Here is a 21,538-nt window from a genome sequence, read left to right on the forward strand (position 1 = left end):
GATCATGGTATTCACGAGATGCTCTCCAACTCTTGTCTTTAGCCTGTTTCTTTCCTCAATCCACACTCCCCTTCTAAGGCACAAACCAGACTAGTTGGCTGGACTGGATACTGTGTCTACTCTTCCCCAGTGCTCCCTAAGCCTCAGGAGGACAATACACATGATTTGGGTTGGCTTCGTAGGTATAAGCACAGCACAGCCAATATTCTCTCCAGGTTTCTGATTCTTCATCTGAAAGTCAGAAGTGTTCCTTTCACAGGGAATCTGGAAGGCTAAAGTGAAATGTGTCACACCTAGGATGAAGCAAGCCCTCAAAAATGCTGCCTATCAATGACAATATTATACTAGATATACAACAGATACTTGTGGAGAGGTCTGGCACCCATCAAGACCCTTTCCTGTGGGTAAAGATAGATTTTTCTAAAGAAGAATTTGTTCTAATGAGAAGCCAAGAATCATAGTGGGTGGGTATTTTTGTTATAAATAGATTAGCCCTGCAATAACAATAATGATAATAATAGCAACAACAATAAATAATAATAATAATAGGACAGCTGGAAACATCTCAGGAAGGAATCTGGATATTGGGAAGGCTGAGGCTTTCCTCAGACTTACAGGAAACTGATGGCCCACCCTTCACATAGTAAAGGCTATTCATTTCAAATAGCGACTGCAGACCACTTCTAGAACCTTCTCTTTTCTAGACCTAATCTCCCGGCCCCTTTAATTAATTGGAAGTCATTTGCTCCTTGGGCTCCAGAAACTGTTTTACTACTGTTTTACTCTGGCACCTGCGTTCTGGACCCATTACCCTGCTGGATGGAACTAACAGGGTCAGCCACAGTTGACCTTCTCTGGCTACTGTTGTTTACGCTGATCGAGTGAGGTCTCAGCTGGAGAGAAGAGAGGAAGGCGAAACATCAGTTAGTGAAGAGCTCAGAGCATTGACTTTAGTGAGGGTGGCTTGGAATGAAGGAATCTGACACAAGAGCTTTGATGGTTCCTGTCAAGAGCTAGAAGGAGCAACAAGAAAAAGTGACATCAAGGTTTTCATTTATTAAAATGTTATTTCCTGCCACACCTAAGGGCCTGGGGACATTGAGGAAGAGGGGTTTGGAAAGACTGTGAGAGCCAGAGGACCACGGAGTTTGCTGTGAGACTGTGTCTCCTAGTGGTGTCAGAAGTTACATCCATGAAGTTTTACTAACATGTTTGTCCAAATGTGAGCTGAACAAGGGTGACCCCAATGGACATGCCAAAATGTATGGAGACAAGCCCACGAGGCTCAGTCCTAGGCAAATAACTTAGGCAACTGAAGAAAACTGGAAATGTAAGAGGTGGCCCTCCCCAGAGAAGAGCACACCGATGGTTTCCAGTGCCAAATGGTCAGCCGAAAAACATACATACAGGTAGCATTTTACCAATTGAACAGATTATATTTAGGAGTATGTGTATATGCATATATTCATACAATAACAATTAAGCTTTTACAAAAGCCATGAATTTGAAGGCAAGTAGGAGAAGGATATATATATGAGGGCTTGGAGGGTGGAAAGGTAAGGGAAAATACTGTCACTTAATTATAATCTCAAAAGAGCACAAAATTCCCCTTGAATTACAAAAAGTGGAAAAAGAACTGAGTATAAGCATGCAAAATAAATTAATAGTTTCTGATTGGTGTTGTATACATGCACGCTGGGTTTCTCTGCATCTAAGAGACCAGGCACAAGCACTGAGCTACCTATGGCTCAGCCAGACTAGCAGACTAGAAAAGTGCTCCGTGGAGCAATGCAGGCTGGGGAAGCCAGAAACGAGTGAGGCGCCAAGGCAAAGGGGGCGCCAAGGCAAAGGGGAGGGTGCTGTCGAGATGAGCTGACTGTGGTAACCGAGGGTGGAGACAGCACGCCAGGGGAAGAAGCATTGTGCTCTGCCAGCCTGGGATCTCAGGACCATCCTAAAAAAAGACTGTTTGTGGAAGAAGAAACTGGGGCCTAACCAGGACCCTAGAGAGGGTAGGCAGTGTGCCCCAAGAGCATCCCATCTGCTGAGCAGACCTCAGATCTGAACCAAATGAGTGCCCAGGCTCCTCTAAAGCAGACTGCACCCAAGGCGCTGTCTTTCGGGCCGCACCTCATTTATTGCTCGTCACAACTGTATGAGTTGAGTGAGACCAGCTCATAGTATCATGTTTGTAGAAAAAGGAAAATGGTACCCCAAAGGAAAGATGGAAAGTAACAGGGGTGGGAGGGACACGCATAACAGATAATCCAATGGTGTGCTCCATGCCGTAGCTATGGCTGTGCGATTCTCTCATTCTCTCTCTCTCTTTCATTCTCTCTCTCTCTCTCTCTCTCTCTCTCTCTCTCTCTCTCTCTCTCTCTCTCTCTCTCTCTCTCTCTCTCTCTCTCTCTCCCCCTTCCCTCCCTCCCTACTCTCCTCAACCCTAGCAGGCAAGTTTGAGACTCTAACTTTTTTGTTGTTGTTTCACTTTTAAACAATAGCATACAACAACTGGGGCCCATTGCTGTCAGGCTTACCCTGCTTTGATACCGCAACATGCACAGCTCAGGGTGTGAATACTAAATGCTTTATTACAGTACTTTTCCATGGGGGAAACACAAAGTACTTCCTAAATCTTCCCTAGTTAAATCCCCAAGCCTTTCCAGGGAGAGAGGGAGGGAGATGGAAATTCTTATCAATCACCTCCCCTAGAAGAGATGGAGAAATGAAGGTAAGTGCTTCCCCGTCCCCCAGAGATTCAACATAAAGGAATTGGCTCGAAGGGTGAGCCAAATTATCTTTTATTGTGTGCATATAAATGATGGTTAGAAATCCATATGCTATGTTAAACTAGGGAAATAAATTAGGCCCAGTCATCGAGGTTCACTGAGACAGGTATTCAATATGAAGTTGTTAAAGGAAAGATCACCGTTAAAAATGATCTATAAAGACATGTTAAAAATCAAGAGAAACATCTCATGTTACATCATCTAGGAGATGAATTAGATTTCCTGTTAATGCCAGCAAGAAAAAAAAAGAATCCCCAAACCAAATGTCAGATGAAGCGAGGATCAATAAAAATATTTTGATAAGTAAATGCAACAGTGCTATTTAACACATGATTGGCAACTGCTGAAACATCAATTATCCAAATTTCCCATTGCTGCTTATGGGAAAATTATGCAGATTAGAACTTGATTAGGCTTATATCATGAGACTCAATTTAGACTTTTAATCTATTAAGCTCCAATAAATGAGGCATCTGAATAGCTCCCCTGAGCAACTACAGTAATAGCCACAGCAGTCATTTCTGCAGTGTGTATGCCAACAAATTTATCAGCAGCCCAAGTAAAGAAAATTCCATGTTGGAGAGGAGCAATCGCTTTCTAACTAAGAGGGGCAGGAATAACCCATGCTGATAGAGTTGGCTTGGAAAAGAGATATGAGGAAGAGTTACCAGAAAACTCCTGTCAGAAGGAAGAACTTTAGGTTAACCTTGCAATTATATATATATATATATATATATATATATATATATATATATACAGTTTCCATGAGTTTTTCAATGAGTTCCAAAGCCGGAGTCTGGTGTTGAGGATTTATGCAATTTAAGGGAAAAAAAAACAAAAACAAAATGAAAAAAACAGAGATCATATACTGAGGTGACAAAGTCTCCTGACTTTGCCCAAAGGTGACTCCAACTGACCACTTTCTGGTTTGCAGGCTCCAGTGGCCACAGCCTCCAGTGGGGAACCTTCATAAGTTAAGATGAACAACTGAGGACAACACTGAATATCAGCCTCTGACTGCCACATTATTGGCACACACATAGGAATATGCACATGCATGCGTGCCCCCCCCCACACACACACGCATGAGTCCACAGACCGAGGACTGTAAACTCATCCACTTTGGGATGAATGAAACAGGGAAAATTAAATAGGAGGTGAAAAATAAAAACTTAAGCAGAGCCCTGACATTTGAATAGTTAGATTTTTTTCAGCTGGATTTCTATCATGCCCGAAGCCCCCTACTAGTGCAATCACTGGGGGAAATCCCGATGGAATGGTTTTTATGTCACTGATTTTTTTAAATTGTGTGTATGTCTGTCTGTCTATGGGAATGTAGACCACCTGTGTGCAGGTGCCTGCAGAAGTCAAAGAGCTTATCAGATCCCCTGGAGCTGGAGTTACAGGCAGTTGTGAGTTACCTGATGTGAGTGCTAGGAACAGACTCGGGTCCTCTGCAAAACCAGAAAGCACTCTGAGCCACCCAGTCACCTTTCTAGCCCATGGTGCGTAAGGTTTTTCTATCAAAGCATATGACTCCTTCAGCCAGCTTCCCACATGCCTGTGACCAGTGGCCAATGACACAATCTAGTTTAGTGCCCTTCCCCAATCCTTTCTACTTGCAGTAAGTCATGCTGACATTCTTTTCATGTGTGATTTTTGCAGAGACTGTATTTCATTGGCACTTTGGGGAGCTGATGGCACCTGCTGCATAAAATACCTGATCCTTTTTTTCCAATTTTTCATCTGGGATCTGATTCAAAACACAGCCAATGAAACCAGCCAATCAAATGGACCTTCTCTAAAGCTGTTTACCCAGCACTCTTTGTCATGTAGATTCAGCACTCAGAGAAATCTCCCACACATAAAACAAATGTGTTGTCAAGAGTCAACCCCTTAAGAAGTCTCTCTTAGTAATGAATGTATGGACCAATTTGTCTCTGAAGGGGCTGGTGAAAGGAATGAAAAGGGGCAAAAGGGAAGAAAGTGGAGGAGAGGGAGACAAGAAGGCAGGACAAACTAGTCACTACTGAAAGACAACTAAAGCCATAGACTTAGAAAGAAGTCAGATGTGTTCATCTATGTAAATATGGTGTCATATGATTGTCTACAGTTTGTCTATTGATGTTTTCACTTCTTCCTCATTTGTTTTACAACTCTAAAACAAGATATACTTTGTCAATATGAGTCAGGGGACTTACAGTTTTACCTGCCCTTTGTTCCAAATGATTTTGCTTTGAAAAATGTGTGTACAGCCACCGTCCCTTATATTAAATACTTGGTATGGTGGTGTTTTTCTTCACAGCTCCTGAATAACATTGAACAGGAAACTACATGCATGTCAAGCCTTGGGAAATAATTGTGTTAAGGATTCATCCAACAGACATACTGCAGAAAAACACTTAAGGGCATTAAAAACTAATGTATAATCCATTTTTGAAGGTAAGAAAGTGTATCTATGGAAGCAACAATGTGTCAAATTTCTTATGTTTGAGCAGTGAAATTACAAGGCTCCTTAGTCAACCCTAGAGGGATGGCTCAGTCAGTAAAATGCTTGACTTGTGAACATGAAGACAGGATTCCAAACCCCAGAGGCCATGTAAAACTTGGGCATGGTGACACACATTTGTAAAATCAGTGCTGGAGAGGGGCGAATCTCCAGGGTTTACTAACCAGCTACCCTGGCCTTCTTGGAGAGTTCCCAGCCAGTGAGGAACTCCATCTTAAAAAAAAAAGAAGTGAACATTGGACAGTGCCTGAGGAACCATGAAGTTGCTCTCTGGCTTCCATATGCATGCATTCACACAAACACATATGTTCACACATACACACATACAAATATATATGGAAGACCCATAAAATATACCATGAGCTCTTAAATTTTCTAAAGTGAGTAGCCTTCGTTTAGGTAATAAATAATTTATAAATTAAAAATTAACCAAAGGCAAAGACAGCCCTGTGATCTCAAAGCCTTGTGTATGTGTATATGTGGTCTTTATGGGCCGAGAGTAGTTTTGCTGACATGGTGATTGTTGATCCGTAGGATTCAAAACATCATTTTGAGAGAACAAAGTTCTAAGAAGGAACTGACCTGACCAAGGCTGCAGCAGGAAAAGAGGCTTGAGACGAAATGAGCCAAAGAGGTTCCTGGTTCCCAGGCCGTTCTTATTTCAACATCCCACTATTTTATGAGTCACCAAATATCAGAGCAGAGGTCATGGAGTGCATGTGTCAAGTCCTACTTGATAAGGAGCCCATGAAAACCCGCTGTACACCATGCACACTAATGAGGGGAGCATCAGCGGGCGCTGCTTTCCAGTACAAGAGTGGCATGTCCTGATTCGTGGCCGTTCTCTTACCCAGCTTACCCTCTTCAGACATACTGTCCCCTCCCTTTCTCTTCCAGCCAGCTTTTCAGCCACTCCCTCTGGGAAGCCTTAGAGACATTCTGCCCATGCTTCGACTCGCTTCACACACCTGCCTTCTGAATCCCAGCGTGCCCTTTCCATCACTGTTTTAACGTGCTTGAATTACTGCTGACAATAGAGTACTTGCTGTATGTTGATATTTATACATGCTTAAGCCTCGTCCATCTGCTTCTCTTGATCACCATCTACCTAGTGGACCCCTCATTTCAATATGGTAGAAACCAAATCTGACTTTCCGCCTGTATTAGTTATTCTCTGTCCCTGTTCTGGAAAGCTCTTCTTACTGCCACCACAACAGGACAAAGGACATTTGGCTACCAACATAAGGTCTCATCTTTCATGAAGGATTGTATTTCCAGTAAACTGGGGATTTGCTATGGCAGGGCACATGCAGACATATACATTTACAGGGGGGTGACATGATGTGGGTGCTAATAAAACACATAGAAATCCTCCTGTCTGCTGCCAAGATTATATAGCACTTTGTTTCCATTACATCAATTTTTCTCCCCCTTTTGTGAACATTAATCAAAGAAATACAAAGAGCTCATTAAAGTGATAGATTGACTGGAAATGTAACCCCCTTTTCATTATAAACAGTCCCTTTGCGTTCTCAGAGCTCTAGGCTTTGTTTTCCAGCATTTGTCATATAGTTCAAATGTCCTTATACATTTAAAACTACCAAATACCAAATGGGCCCCAGTTGTTTTGTTTAGTGTGAACCAATAGCCAACGAAGCAAAGCCACATAAGGAAACTCAACCAAGCAAAAGTAGCTTAAACATAGTTAAGTAGCTGCAAAGGACAGGTTTACCAGATGGCCAAGGGGTTGGTCACATAATTCAGAAAAACAGATTCTCATCACTGACAACCCTGAGTCAGCTGTCCCTGAAAGGTCCTAGAACAGTGTTTCTCAATTTGTTGGTCATGATGGCAATTATGAAGTAGCAATGAAAATAACTTTATGATTGGGGGGGTCACCATGTCATGAGGAACTATATTAAAGGGTTGCAGCATTAGGAAAGTTGAGAACCACTGTGTAGGCCAAGGAAGACACCAAGGTGCCAAGCATTTAACAGTTCTTTAACTAAAAGCATTTAATTTTTTTAACGACTAAAGAATTTCTGCATAAATGGTTATGCTGGAGGATAAACGTGTAACTGGTGTCTGGGATCTTGAAATACCAGGGGTGTGCCTACCTGCACACATAAAAGTCTTTACCACAAAAGCATATGAATGGTGCTAGTTTAATCCTGAGTATACTCCAACCCCTGCTCATGTACTAACTACACTTTGACCACAACTCACACTCAGAAATGAGCCATAATAGACTGATTCTCCAGTCTTGCCTCTTTCAGTTTCAGTGGTCTAGAGCAATTTGCTTAATTTCTGTGTCTCAATTTCTTCATCTGTAAATGGACTAGAAATGTGCCATGAAGATTATAAATGGGTTGGTAACATAAGCAAACTTTTAACACAATAGTAAGTACTTCTAAATATTAACTTCTCATATGTGTCTGCATATGTGCGTGCATGCGTACGTGTGTGCGTGCGTACATGCATATGTGCGTGTGTGTGTGTGTGTGTGTGTGTGTGTGTGTGTGTGTGTGTCTGTCTGTCTGTGCACGAATCCAAGTGTATATGTAGGCTATGGGTCAGTTCCAGGTGTCTTTCTTCAAGATGCCATTTACCTTGTTTTATTTGATGTCTTCTGTTGACCTAAAATTCACTAATTAAGGTAGGCTGGCTAACCAACAAGCTCTGGGACCCCACTGATTCAAATTCCACAGTGCTGGGATTACAAACTCTCCAATGGCTGGCTTCTTTTCATGGGTTCTGGGGATGAACTCAAATTCCCCATGGTTGCATGGCAAGCACTATACTGACTAAGCTATTTCCCCACTCTCTTTTACTACTTACTATTAACTTTAACTACTTATTGTTCATCAACAATTGGTTATTAAGTTGACACAGAAAACCAAAGGCATGGATTTTCGTTCAAAGTCAACTTCCAACTCTCAAGGAACCCATATGACTCCTCAACACATTGATTATTTTTTATTTTCCCATATTTAAAACAAGGCACAAGCAATACTTCAAATCTCCTCCAGTGTGAGCACCACATTGTGTGTAGCACTGGAATACTTTTCATTGATTTGCTCACTCAGTAGTCAGCAATGACCACAGAGACCTCACTGGAGTTAGCTTTTTGTTTGTTTCTTAAGGTAGTATGTAGAAGTCTATCAACACAGTGATATTTACATCCAAGAGACACACATTGTACAGTGACAACCAAACAGTTGGCAAATTGCAGCCCTCGTCACAGAACCATGTTATCTCTCAGAAGAAGCACTCAGGCATGGTCCCGTCTCCCTCCAGGAGCCCTGTATTCTTTCCACTAACAAAGCACGCTGCCACGCGGTGATAGTTGTGGCAGTTGTAGTGACCTCAGCCCCTTCATCTATGGGAATGACCCTCACTCCCTGGCCCTGGCTCTAAGGTGCAGGTCTCTTTCAAGAGCCCAAATGTTAAAAGTAAGCACCCACAGAATAAACTACCTCGGGAACTAAGGGTTCTAGGGTGCTCTCACACATTCTCATGCCCTTTTTCCATCCATTTTTACCCCTTTGCTTAGTGCCCAGACCTATGAAAAGGATGTACTTTCTTGGAAGTTTCTCTAACGGCCAAAAAGGTCATAAATAACCATTTATTAAACAAACAGTATGGGCTAAAGAAAGAGAAACTGCCACAATTGGGCCCTCGGGGCCTTGAGCACAGGAGCACAAGCCTGTAGGACTCTCCTAATCCTGGCTATGCATCACCAGCCCTGAATTTCCTGAAGTTATCTTCATAATCAAGATGCTGTTCCAGCCATTGAGGGCTTTCAAACTATTTTTAATTTTAATTTAAAGAGCAATTAAAGAAAGACAATGGATACGAGGGATAATAAAGTAAGTGATTAGCAGCATGCAAACGACAAAGGCTTAATGATTATATGGCGTTAGTCTCCAAAGGGCTTGTTGAGAGAAAGCCCTTTCTCCATGTGGCTGTTCAGCTAATGTGTCTCAACCCACAATTACAACATTGCTGACACCATTAACCAGCGAAACAACATCACTTGGTGAAATCCTTGTTGTCTCATTAAAATGGAAAGGGTCAGGTAATTTACCAGCCTTGTATGTCTAGTTTTGTTGTTGGTAATTAGCAAACATTACCCAGCATGGACTCCCGCTGGGAGCTGGAGAAACTTTGTAAAATATTAAAGAGGAAAGTCTATATTTTGCTGGAAAATTGAAAAGAGGTGCAGTTATACTCTGCATGCCACTCCCTTGCATGAAGGAAAAGGAGAGAAAGCAAAACAACAATAAAACAAACAAACAATCCAGAAACCAAAAGAAACACCACCCACAAGGAACTCTTTTTTTCTTCTAGTTTTTTTAAACAGGGTTTCTCTGTATTGTTTTGGAGCCTGTTCTGGAACTCGCTCAGTAGACCAGGCTTGGTCTCGAACTCACAGAAATCCGCCTGCCTCTGCCTCCCGAGTGCTGGGATTAAAGGCATGTGTCACCACCGCCTGGTTCAAGAGGAACTCTTTAAGTTAGAACTATTCAGAATGCATTGGGAAGCTTTTGTCCAAATCAAGACCTCAGTCACTGCAGTGTCCTGGTGACTAGTGGATAGAATAATTTTAAACTTCATCTTGAATCTTCCCTCCTCAGGTCTTTTGAACAAATCTACCAGTAACAACATTGTTAAGGAAAAGGTTTTCTCTTTCAGCCAAGTGTGGTCACATATGCCTGTAAATCCTAGTGCTTGACAGGAGGACCAAGGTAGTTCAAAGCCAACCTGGACTACATCATGACTCTATCTTAATTTTTTTTCTTTTTTAGCTCTTTGAGATGTTATATAAGGCAAAAGTGTTTGCTCAAAGAACATTAGTTGAATATTTTTAAACTTAGAGATTAAGGGACTATTTCCCCAGAGCCCAGCCTGACTTCCTGTCTCTCAGCTTCCTGAGGGGAAGCCTCCACCAAGCAGGTCTGATGGCCCACCCCAAGTGCTGGCCAATGTGGGGTATGCTGTCAGGGAGCAGAATGGGATCTTATTTTTTAAATGGGAGTTTTAGAACATAAAACACATTCCAATAAATGTGAACTGAAAATTATGAATTCATTAAATGACTTTGGTATCTTGTGCTATATATAATATTTATACTCCGACGACTGTAAAATATGCTTTAATATCTTTAGGCAACTATAAGGACTTAAATATTTATAAAATAGCTAAAGATAAAGTATGGCCCTCTTATTCCTACATACAGATGATGTAAGGCTTGCAATCAAAGACAATAACCCTCTCTGCCCATTTGTCATCTTAAAGGAGCCGATCAGCCCACCATCCCTCGTGTACCATCTACATAAGAGTTGTTACCAACATAGACGACTCTAGAGGAGTTTGTGCCTTAAAAACTACCTAGAGTGCTATACTTCACAGAAAACAGGGCTTTCTGAAAATGGAGACAAAACAATAAATTTGCAGACAAAACAGCTCCAAAAGGGGCCTCAAAATACTGCTGTATTTATCTCTGGGACATGCGAGAATGGGAGCATTTTGATTTAATATTTCATAACATAGATACAATTGCTTCCTTGTGTGGCATATAATTAATGCTCCTTGAAAAGAGTTGTTTTTCCCCTCTAATTCCTCAGTATCCTAAATGCAAATAAATGGATGAGAAATACTCTTATGATAGTAATGTCTTCCTTCAGCAGTATAGTACAGTCCTCCCATAATCACAATGAAAAGAAAGCCTCCGGGAATTTATAATCACCTGGGGGTCTATAGGCTTAAGAGTGAAACCTCAACCATGATGCTCTCATCATTTACTCTTCTTGCTTGCCTTCTATCATGTGTTCTGACTAATTTTCAGTATCCCCCCTTTTCCCTATGCCAATCAGGTATTCAGAGAACTACTTGTGCCCATCTGTGTGAGTCTCCCAAGTGGCCATTTGCCTGGTTGCTTTTTTTTTTCAGCTCTCTTTGATCATGATGTGTAGGGTGGACCAGGAATCATGCAGAAGTGTGAGAAACAAAGTTTAGGCCTCATTATATCTGCATTTTAATGAGGTGTGTTCCATGCCATACAAACTTCCCAGCCAGTTCTGTGGAGAATAAGCTTCCATGAAACATCAACTCTGATATGAGGTTTGGAAGTAGTAATCCTGGGAAGGGAAGGGACTGGGCCAGTGCTTCTCAGCCTGGACTTCATGTTGGTATCACTGAAGGATGTATTCTACCTCCAGTGTCTGAATAACTGTTCTGGGATATGGCCTGAGCATCTCAAGATTGCTTCCACATCCTTGAGGTGACTACATTGTGCATCTAAGGTTGGATGCCCGTAGGCTCAATCAAAAACAAACCTACCCATACATGATTGACTAACCTGTACATAAGGCACCAGGGCATCATGGAGACAGGACAGTCACTTCAATAAATACATAATGCAAACTGGATTTCCAATTGTAAGAGAATTAAATTGAACCGTTTTCCAATACTACACACAAAAAAATTAACCTGAAATTGTATAAAGACTTGAGTTTAAGAACTAGCATGTGAACTGTTAAAAGAAAAGACATGGAAGCAACTCTTTGATGTGGACTTCAGCCTTGGTAAGAAAAGCAAAGAAAAGTGAGTGGGATTGGTTGAAACTAAAAGGTTTCCATCCATACAGCAAGGGAAACCACTAAACAAATGAAAAGTACTGCACAAAATGAGGGTAATGACTTGATCACCAGATATCTGGTAAACTGTCAATACCCCCAAACAAACAAGGAGTCAGTGCAATTAAATAATGAAAACATAACCTGAATCAACTCAACAGATGGAAAGGTGCTATCTTGACAAAAGAGAAAGTTTTTTTCTGACTTACTTAAAGGTACTATGAAGATAGTTGAAAGACCCAGACAATGCTTTCATTCTGATAGCAACTTGATCCAAAGGCAGCTAGAATGCTCCATGAGAAAAAAATGAGACAACAAGAGATTGAAGGGTTTGTCTATGCCTTGTAAGTGGCAGAGATAGATTTGAATGCAAGCTATCCAGCCAAAAGTAACTAGCACATGCTCTGATTAAACTTGATTGCAGCCCAAAGCAATCCTGCCATCTCATGGCACATCACATGACCCCATACCATCTACATGGCCTTAAACTACCTGGCAGAAAATCTTTACTAGATACATGTAACAAGATGCTCAATGACAAATATGCTTCTCTAGAAATGGGGGGAATATTTTTTTCTGTAAAACATTCCATAAAATACAACTGAAGCATTTAAGGCTCATCAATATCTTTAAGTGCTTTAAAAAAATCCCCAAACTAAAATAATTTGTAAATTAGATGTCTTCTTTGTAGGGCCACTTAGGAGCAAAGAATCAAGAGCCTGAGAACTTCATATGAGTGAAAGGAGAGGTAGAGGCAAAAAATGCACTGCATGTTTGGCATCCTCACTTGTTAGGCTGAGGCACACGTGCCATTTTCAGTATGTGGATTAAATCATGTCTCAGGAAGTTACAAATGGCTCACATTAGGAACTTTACAGGGTGCTCTGGAATGTCCCAAACCCTGTATCATTAACCATGTGCATCCACACGATGCCATACAGAGTATTGTGCATGTCTCTGTCACTTCTGTCTGTAGAGACCCCATTAGATTCATGACAACACGGACAGAGATGTTAACCTCAAGTGTTAGGGGAAAGCATGGAGTGTAAGGGAAACTGATGCACAGAAAAGGACCTGTTGGTTGATCCACTATGCATCCCTCGTCCAGAATTTCATTGGTGGGGAGGAGGGAATGAGGGAGTGAAAGGGGAGAGAGAGAGAAAGGGGCATGGGGAGAGAATACAGACAAAATCCAAACGCTAACAGGCTCCCTCTGTCTTCTTTGATTATATAACTTTGCATGGACTCCACATAACATTTATCTGGACCGTTTCTGTAGCTGGGTATGGAGGCTTTGGGGGATAGAAGTTTGTGTTCATTTTTACCTGATGCCTTCACCTGAACCTTCTATCTGGGAAGCAGAGTAAGTAGATAAACCTGGAATATTTTGAACATTTCTCTACAAAAGAAAGTAAAAGCCAAGCCTCAAATGTTACCATATTATTTCTGACATCTCCATAAGTCAATCCAATCCATATTAAATGTATATGTATACACATGTGTGTGCTCATTGTGTTGGTGTATGTGTGTGTGTGTGTGTATACAGGTGTGTATGTGCCTGTGGGTGGAAGTCAGAGACCAACCTCTGGTGTCTTCAAGTGCCATCTACCTTGTTTTTTGAGCAAGGCCTATAGACTGGCCTGAGGCTTGCTGACTAGCCTAGGTGGGCAGGCCTGCCAGTGAGCCTCAGGGATCCACTTTTCTCTTCCTCTCAGGACTAGAATTACAAATGTATTCCACCACATCTGTCTATTTCACATAGGTCTGGGGTCAAACAGGCCTTTATGTTTGCATGACAATCACCTTACTAAGCCCACTCCGAAGCTCATCTGATCCATATTGATAGGGAAGAAACCCTGCTCAGACAAATTCATTGTTCAGGAAGTCAGATTCTGCATAACGCTGTGCATTTCCTCCAACTCTGCTCTTGTCTGCACAGTTGTTGAAGACTCAACCCAAAAGGTTCCCAGCACTTCCTGCTGTGGTAGGAAGAGCCAGGGATCGTGACCCCACAAAAGACTGATCCTGACAAAAAAGATTCAAGGCAAATTTCAGTCCTTTGGCACAAAGGTAATTTAGGGGCAAGGCATTTGGATACTTTCTTCTCTGGAATGTTTATGCTCAAGGAAACCCCCTAAAAAGTAGATACACAGAGTCAAGGCCCTTTCTTATCAGAACACAGTTAATACTTGTTTTAATTTGAGCAGGTTGGTGTGGTCAGAAAAAAATGCTGTCTTTACCATCAGCAGACAGGCTAGGGACCAGCTCCATGTTTCTTGGCTAACTCAGATGTTGGAAGAGGCTTAGTTTTCTTGAGCCTTACTTTCTCATCTTTAAAATGAAGAGTATAACCTCTGCCTCAGTGGGTTTCTAGTGCAATTACAGAATACTGTGTGTGAAAGTAGGGGTTCATGGCTCAGTTGAATTAGGCAGAAAGAAACCACAATTTGTAAAAGAAGCATGAACGGGGCACACGCACGTGGAGGAGTGTGCTAACATGTGACAGCTTGATGCTTAGGCGATGTCTTCAGTCCCTTCCCAACACTATGCCACATCTCCTTCCTGTCTCCGAAGCTATTCTCTTTCACTGTGTTGTCCCAGGCTAGGCACCATCTGCACAGAGAAGTCAATCTGCTCTGTATGCAGTTGGAAGGAAAAGATGTTTCTTCCATTTTTAACTTCATCTTCCCATTTTCATCCCCCAAGAGAGAACTTTGGAGTGGAGGAGATGGCTCTGTCGGTAGCATGTTTGAAGTGGAGGCATGAAGACCTGGATTCAGATCCACAGCACCCAAGTTATAAACACAAACAAACAAAGCCAGTGTGAGCCCCAGGCTCAATGAGAGTCTAAGGTTCAAAAATCAAAGATGGAGAGCAATTTAGGAAGACAACTGATGTTGACCTCTGATCCCCTGGCACATGCCCCTATGGGTGCAAGTATGTATACCTGCATGCTAACACACACACACACACACACACACACACACACACGCACACAATCTTCATGTTTGCAAGGCACCCAGTACGGTTCAGAAGGTGATCCACACTTCTCAGTCTTGTGTTGCAATGACTCTTGTCAATCCTTGTTTCTCTCACTAGGAGGCTCTTTCATGTGACAAAATATGCTGTGAGGAAAAATTCTCCTAACTTGAAGCCATTTACAGAATAACTCAGCTGCTGCTTCACCAGACATATTGGCACTAGTGGGCTGAGCTTCGCCTTGTGAAGTCTGCAGAAGAAATGTGAACAGGGCAGGCCCCTCTCTGTACTTGAGACCCTCTCAGAGCCCTAAGCCAGACTTTTCTTTATTGTTTAGTAAGCTTTTTTAATGAAATGTACTACTCTTATTATAGAGGATTCCAAATAGGATCTAAATCACAAACCAATAAAAGAAAATTATTGGGCTGGGTATCTAAAGTTACTACCTAGAGGCTACTCCAGTGTGGTATGTATAAATCTCTAAACAGTTAAGTAGAATTGTCTTTCTGGTTTTTGGGATGGAAGCCAACAGCCATTTCAGTTACAACGGAAGGAAAATATTTTAGTGCTGAGCTTCGTTCGTTCAGTGGGCATAAAGAGAAATGGTGCTCCCCCACCGCCGTTTCCGAATTGAGTGAGAATATTGTGGTAATGAAATGCTATACAGGAGCAGCTGAAAAAGTGCTCCTCTGACTTCAGGGAGGGAGGCAGGGTAGGAAGGAGTGTGTGCATAGGTGTGTCTGAAGTCTGTGTGTGCGGTAGAAGAAGAGCAGAAAGTGGAATGGACAGATGTTGAAGAGCAGTGACATGGGAGTCCAGGACAGGGTGGTCTGTCACTCTAATGGAAATACCAGACGTGCAGATGCTCACCCTGCACTGGCCACGCCGCATCTTTAGACACAAAGACAGTGCCATTCAGGAAGGATGTGAACGCTTCCACCATGACCACAGCTCTCCCTCTGGAACAAGGAAGGCTACAGAACATATAAAATGCAGCCCCCTGTGTAATAAAAACCAAGGAAATTCCAGAGACCTCAGTTATAAAGGACCATGGGGCTCATCTCATTCAATCTGCGTCTCATCGCAGGGATCATGGTGGCCAGTAACTTATTGAGTACATGATGATAACATGCTCACAGCCTCTGCAGATCCCAGTCTGTTTCCTGAAAATGACTTCCTTATGTTAGGTGAAAAAACTAGTCCTTTTTTCATTATTAGCTGAGGGCCCTGGTCTTTGTGCAATGGGACACAAGATACAATGGCCCTTTTAACCTGCTCATCTGAATCATTTGGTAAGTGGCTTGCTCTTTTCCTCATTCTAACTGTCCCTTTTCCCCTTTCAGCTCTTCATGGCTTTTGACACACCCTTCTGTTGACCAGGATAAAATGATCACTGCTCCCAATAAATTAGGCTTTCACCAGTAAGAATGACTCAATCTCTCCTTAGCGTTAGCTTGCAAATGAACATACAGAGGGTCAGAGGATTCCTTCCTGTGAGCTCTGTTTCTGAGTTCCAACTTGACAAAAATCCTCAAAAAGCCTGCATTTGTCATACAGTGAGGTAAAGGTACTAATCCACAGCATCCCTCCCAAAGGGAAATAGAAGAAGTCACTGTGACTTCAGATAATGGAAGGTGGACAAACAGGTGTGTGTAAGATTGCATGCACGCATGTTTGTGTGTGCGTGTGCACATGCACATGTGTGTGTGTGAGACAGAGAGAGAGGGAGAGAGGGAGAGAGGGAAGGAAGAGAGGAGGGAGGCAGGCAGATAGACAGACAGGCAGAAGTAGGAGAATCAAGGTCATTCTCAGCTACATAGTGAGCTTCAGGCAAGACTGGGAATCATGAGACTCTGTCTCAAAATAAAATAAAGCATAGAATAGAGGCGAAATTTTAAAATCTGTGGTTTGATTTTTGTGCTGCTTGCTGGCATTTTTGGCCTCAGGACTCAGCTCAGGCATTATGCTGGTCTGCCCCTGTCACCTGGCAGAACGCACTCAGGCAGTACCCTGGTCAGCCCAGGGTTCTATGACTACTAGTCTGCACGCAGGTGCAAAGGACCCCTTTAAGACAAATACACAACTCCCCTCCCAACACACACACTAGTGCTCCTTTCTTGCTGTTCCCCTGGGACAAACAGGAATTTTCTTGTCTCCCTCTTCTGTCCTCTCTCTGTCTCTGTCTCTGTCTCTGTCTCTGTCTCTGTATCTCTTTACCTCTTTTCTCTTTCCTTCCCCCTCCCTCCCCTTTCTAATAAGCTCTGTCTGCCAGGCGTGTTTGCCCCCACCTCGGTCACCCTCACCTACCATGGAATCTGCCAAGGTTCCCCTATGCAAGGTCCCCTATGCACTTTATCATAACAATGATTCCTCAGCTATAACCAATAGTCCCCTTGGCTTCCTCTGTCTATGGAGGCCATTTTCCCCATCGGATTTCAGTCCCACCTGGATGTTCCATCAGGTTCTAGAGGTACAGAACCCTGCCTGAGCCCAACCCTCCGAGTCAACACTGCTTTCTCCCACAGCCCTGCACTACTCTGTGAGGCTCTGGGGGCAACCAGAATCTGACCTCCGAATGTTAGGGAAGGAACTCATCCTTGTAGTCTCTGCAGTGTTGCTTGAACAACCTTCCTGCTGTTTCCATTTCACAGCCCTGGTCTTCCTTCTAGGGCAGTGGTTCTCAACCTGTGGGTCATGACTTTCCCAGGAGCTGTCTACGTGTCTAAGACCATCAGAAAACACAGGTAAGTTTACACTATGATTCATAACACCAGCAAAATCACAGTTATGAAGCAGCAACGAAAATAATTTTATGGTTGGGATCACCACAACCTGAAGGGCTGTATTAAAGGGTAGAGGCATTAGGAAGACTGAGAACCACTGCCCTAGATACACACAGCCTACCCAGTGTCCCTGCATTCACAGAGCTCCTCATTCCTAGGGAGAGGCTGAACCCAAGCCTTTAGAGTGGCTGGTGCATGGAGGACACACACTTATCCCTTTCCTTGCCTTAAAAGAATCCTTGACCAGAAGCAAAATTAAGGTATAAGAAGCTCATCTCATATTTTCTATATAAAAAAATAAAAAGAGCAACTCTACCACCATCTCTGACTCCAGAGGCTCTCTGAGAATGAACCCTGCCTCTGCCATTGCCAAGATCAGATTCCCTTCTTTTAGAACCACAGGCAAACAGGCTGGCAAGAGGCACCATTGTACCAGCTGATTTAAATTGAAGTGTTTTCCCAAGATAAATGTGTGCTAAATAATACACCAGCTCTCCAACCAAAGGGAAGTGACAGGCACTCTGTAAATAAAGGCACTTAGTTGCTGGTAAAGAGCTGTAAAGTGGTTCTGAGCTGATGTTTGCTGACCAGCAAGAAGCAGCTTCACCTGCTTTATGCAATTGTCACTGCAGTTTCGCCTGCTGTATATTAAAACTGCATCTCATAGACCCAAATGTCACATTGAATACACCATCCCACATGGAATGCGCCACCTTTTGCCATAATTGTTTTTGACAAGCAGCCATCACATCTCATCTCTTTTCAGAGTGTCTGGTCCAGAATCCCTAGGCTGGGTCAGTTCTGACACCATGTGGGCTAGAAAAGCGACACTCAAAGGGAGGTCTTAGAGACAGGACACAGCAGGGACTTTCAGCTCCACTGTCTAGTACATGACTAAAAGGAACTCAAAGAACTGGGTACAGGGTGAACTCTAGAGGTAAGCTGTGGGGACAGGACACTTCTTGGTGTTGGGAACTGCCACTGCTCACTGCCACTGAGCTATTGGGGTGATACCAGAGGATGATGCAGAGGCCAGTGATAGGATAAGAGAAGGCAGAGTGAAGAAGAAAGGTGAAATATAGCTTTGGCTATATGTTGTGTCCTTTGCTGGCTTCTAGGAGGCTCCTGTTGAATTCTAACCCTGACCCAAGGCTAAGAGAAATGCTGCCTGCCAGGCATGTACCCCATCCTCTGCCTTCCTTTGCTACTGGTGTACCTTCATTCACTTAGGCCATGAGAACAAATGCTGCATGTTAACTGGATACCAGCAACAGAGAGCTCCTTCTCACTCTTCTGGATGCTGAGACATCCCTGATCAAGACTCTCTGATTCGTATATGGTGCCCTCTTCCGTATTCTCCCCATGGCAGTGGGGATGTTGGGTCTCTCTAAGGTCTCTTTTTACACAGTTACCAATCTCTTTCCAGAGCTCTGGTTTCATGACCGGGTTACCTCCAAAAAATCTTCCCTTTCCAGCCCACCCCATCTAGGGTTTGCATTTCAATACACAAACATTCAGGCTGCCACAGCTGTGCACTTTCACACTCAAAACAAAAGCTTCCCTTCCTTTCTTCCTCCCAGAGAAAAAGGAATGTCTCCTCTCCCTCCATGTCTCTTGCTAAAACTTACTCCCTTTGCTTATTCCTGATTTTCTTAACATCAAGGCCTTTGAGCACAGGGGAAAGGGAGCATTTTGTCAGTTTGGATATTTTACAGAGTCTGAGGTGGCATGAAGTTGGCAGGGAGCTGGGAGGGGACGACTGTGTCAAGTGCACATGTGACTACACATTGGTGCAGTGTCACACATCTGCAGGCCTTGGGGTCATGACTGTACAGGGAGGACACAGACAGGCAGGGGAAAGGAAAGGCTTTCCTGCCATCTCTGTTCTCAGCTTCTCTACCCAAGGGGAGAACTGCTCCTTTCAAATCTTCCAATCCCCTTGCTCCCCCCCTCCCCAGGACAGGAGGCATGTCTGAACGAGCTGATCAGCCTGTTCAGAGCACTGTGTTTGCTAGTGTGAAGATTTCAACAGCTTTAGAGCAGCTTGTACCAGTCACCCAGGGATCTCATTAGAATGCATATCTGACAGGTACTATAAGATGGGCCATGAGATGATGCATCTCCAACAAGCTGCCCCAGGTGATGCTCACACCAGGGTGAAGGTGAGGAAGACAAATTAAAGAGCCAGGGCTTCCAGGCAGCTACCACATACCAGCTTGCTGCACTCACCCCCTGGAAGGTCAGATTACCATCTCTCGTCTCTCACATCCATGACCCCCCCCCCCTCCGTGTTCTCCAGGCAAGCTGGGCAAGTTCTGTTTCCTGTGCATGCAGCCCGGCAGAACTCGGTGTCTCTTAGGGCCTTGGCATGTTGCTGTCTTGCATGGCTGCACCAAGTGTTACATTTGGGAGTATTGGGTAGGATGGTGGAATGGAGAGGTCAAAATTGGGCCTCAGGCAAGGTTATGTCAGAAAAATGAAAGCTGGAAGTGACTCAGCTAAAATTGGAGACTGATCCAATCTTCAGAAGAGTTGCAGAAACCCAAGTTAAGGAGGCCCCAATTTGCCACTCCACAGGCAAGAGCAAAGTGGGTGGTGTTACAACCTGACCTAAAGCCACAGTGAATCTGAAAAGCCACCCCCCCAAGGTCCTGCCTCTTTTCCCAGGCCCCAGCAGCAAAGCCACTAATGCTCAGGACATTCCTGAAGAGTGACTTTGACTCTCCAGTTGACTCCAGTTTGACTCTCCAGGGCCCCACTTTGAAGCCTCAAGGCCTCTCCTTCCGTTTCCCCAATCCCATCTCAGCCTTCCTGTTTCACTGGTGAACTCTTACCCAGGACCAGTGCAAGGAAGAGAACCTGAAACCAAGAGACTTTCGGGTACTGTGGTGTTTTGCTTTCATGGAAGAAGCTAGAAGCAGATGGTAAAACTGGGTTGTTCAAAGATAGCAGAGCTCCGCAATCCAGTCAAGCCTCCAGACAGGACTGCATGTGGCGCTGTACCCACCCCCAATAAGGAGTTCCCACCCCAGCACTGCAGACTTCATGGGCTTTGCTTCCTGGAATGACAGGAGTCAGGCCTCCCAAGTCAGCAGTCAACCACACCCGTCCAGTAGGCCTTGCATGACCCACGTAGAGCTGTCACTCAGAGAAAATACTTCATCTCCTATCCTTCCTGATGCTGATAGTCAAGGCCACTCGTTATGGGCTTGCTTGCTGTGCTGATTCCTTCCCTGTGCCGAACCACCTGTCCAGGATCCCAGAGCAAATGACAGGGAAGGCTGGGGCCAAGAGAAAAGGCAGCTGTGTCACTTAAGGCTTCTGTGCCTCCTGTAGGAAAATGCACAGGTCAGCAAGCATCACTCCTTGCTACATGGCTTCAAGTGTCTGCACTAGTCCTATTCTTTAGAGATCTCTACCCTTGATCTTGGATGTAACCCTAACCATAGCAAAGCTTAACACTCCCATTTCGGCTTCCCGGAAAAGCACTCATGGGCACAGGGCAGAGAAGTATGCAGCTGGAATCTTCACATTGCTCTGGCACTTAGGCAGTGAGCCTGGTCATAAAGCCCATTGTTTGTAAAGGCCAAGAGGGTGACCATTTAAAGACTCTTTCATTGCCACAAAAGGCAACAAACTGGGGAAGGCAGACAAACATCAGGGTTCAGGTATACATCTCCAGATGGCAGGAGGAACAGATGCTCCTCTGTAAGCCATTGTGGCGACCACAGGTTTCACTGCCAGACAGGCTGATGTGAGCCTCTTTGAATTACTAAGTGAAGGATATCCCTCTTGCCAGCCCCTGTCCCCCATAGGCACAGCAGAGAAGTATTACAGGCT

At 43.7% G+C, this 21,538-nt stretch overlaps 1 protein-coding gene and 1 long non-coding RNA gene across 35 annotated transcripts in view; one reads left to right on the forward strand and one right to left on the reverse strand.

Moving 5' to 3' along the window:
• LOC121136167 overlaps positions 1 to 17,659 on the forward strand; it is a 57,743-nt gene extending 40,084 nt beyond the window's left edge. For 2 of the 3 annotated variants that reach the window (XR_005873286.1, XR_005873288.1), the window contains 2 exons: positions 5,095 to 5,231; positions 5,833 to 6,780. This is a non-coding gene — a long non-coding RNA (uncharacterized LOC121136167). Of the gene's footprint in view, positions 1 to 5,094; positions 5,232 to 5,832; positions 6,781 to 17,584 lie in introns of those variants that run through there. The other variant, XR_005873287.1, reaches the window with a different exon arrangement.
• The window catches only part of Kcnma1 (potassium calcium-activated channel subfamily M alpha 1), a 688,790-nt gene that overhangs the window by 39,285 nt on the left and 627,967 nt on the right, over positions 1 to 21,538 (reverse strand). The window lies entirely within an intron of this gene.

Source organism: Mesocricetus auratus, unplaced genomic scaffold (assembly GCF_017639785.1).
Source record: "Mesocricetus auratus isolate SY011 unplaced genomic scaffold, BCM_Maur_2.0 Super-Scaffold_100053, whole genome shotgun sequence".
Lineage (NCBI taxonomy): Eukaryota > Metazoa > Chordata > Mammalia > Rodentia > Cricetidae > Mesocricetus > Mesocricetus auratus.